Source organism: Cebus imitator, unplaced genomic scaffold (assembly GCF_001604975.1).
Source record: "Cebus imitator isolate Cc_AM_T3 unplaced genomic scaffold, Cebus_imitator-1.0 Scaffold16, whole genome shotgun sequence".
Taxonomy (NCBI): domain Eukaryota; kingdom Metazoa; phylum Chordata; class Mammalia; order Primates; family Cebidae; genus Cebus; species Cebus imitator.
In genome coordinates, this window is record NW_016107331.1 from 3,433,279 (window position 1) to 3,434,943 (window position 1,665).

A 1,665-nucleotide genomic window follows, 5' to 3' on the forward strand; every position below is an offset into this window, starting at 1 on the left:
GTTAATTATCAGTTAAATATTTCAAAGAACACATACTTAACAGTTTCTGTGAGTCAGAAATCTGGGCACAATTTAGTTGGGTCTTCTGGTCAAATGCTAATCAAAACCTCAATGAGATTTCATAAGGCTGCATACAATGTGTTGGTTTGATTTGAAGACTTGGCTAGGGAAGAATCTGCTTCCAAGCTTATTCCAGTTGTTGGGATAATTACTTTCTTTTTAGTTTTCTGATTGAGAAGGCCTCGTTTCTTATTGGCTGTCAACTGAAAACGGCTTACAGTTCCCAGCCCTATGGACAGGCAGCTCATACCATGGCTGTTTGCTTCTTCAAGACCAGCAGGAGAAACTCTCTCTCCAATCCACTAAGACAGAGTCTTATATAATAAGGCAATCACAGGAGTGATATCCCATCACCTCTGGTATATTGTATTGGTTAGAAGCAGATCCCAGGTTCCATCACTCAAGGGGAAGACACTATATACTAGGGCTATGAATCATTGGGGATGACCCTAGGGTGTAATTGGACTTCATCAAAATAAAAATGTTGTGCCTCAAAGGACACTATCAAGCACCTAAAAAGATAGCCTACAAAATGGGACACAACATTTACAAACCATGTACCTGATAAGTCCTTTATGTAGTCTGCTTTCCAGAATATATAAAGGACTCTTCCAACTCAAAAACAAAAGGACAAATAACCCAGTTGAAAATGGGCAGAGAATATGAATAAACATTTCTCCAAAGAAGATATACAAATGGCCAATAAACACATGAAAAGATATTTAACAGCATGAGTCATTAGAGAAATGCTAATCAGAACCTCAATGAGATACCACTTTACACCTGCTAGGATGCTTACAATCAAAAAGACAGAAGAAAACAAATGTTAATAAGGATGTGGAGTTGGAACCCTTATACAACACTGGTGAGGAGGACTCCCTTCTTGGTCAAACTTTAGCCAGCCTCTTCTGAGACCTCTTCTCTAGTAGGCATTATTGTTATCCTGCTGAGCCCACGTTAGTAAAAATTGTACCAAGCCAGTTTAACAAGAATCATTCACCCTTAGTGGCCAACCAGGTTCTTCTTAGTACTTTCCCATGCACGGACTCCCTCACTTTGCCTATTGCTATAACTCTCTGGCTGCCCCTGTTGTATTCAAAGTTCAGTTCAATTTCTCTCTCTTATTACAATGGTATCCTGTTTAATTCTATTCAAGGCAATAGATTTATCATTGCATTATAAGTGCATTTTTCATCTAACACAATTTTGTAATGACACTGGTGAGAATTTTAAATCATGCAGCTACTTTGGAAAGCAGTTTAACAGTTTCTCAAGAGGTTAAACATAGAGTGACTCAGCAATTCCACTCAGGTATATACTCAAGAGAACTGAAAATATATGTTCACACAAAAACTTGCATGTGAATGTTCATGGAATAATTATCCATCATAGCCAAAAAGTGAAAACAATTCAAATCAACTAATGAATAATCAAAGTGTAGTATATCCATAACTGGAATATTATTCATTCATAAAAAGAAATAGTACCGATATACGCTAAAACATGGATGACTATGAAAACATTATGGTTAGTGAAAGAAGCCAGACATAAAAGGCCCTATCTTGTATAATTCCATTTCTATGAAATACCCAGAAGAAGCAAATC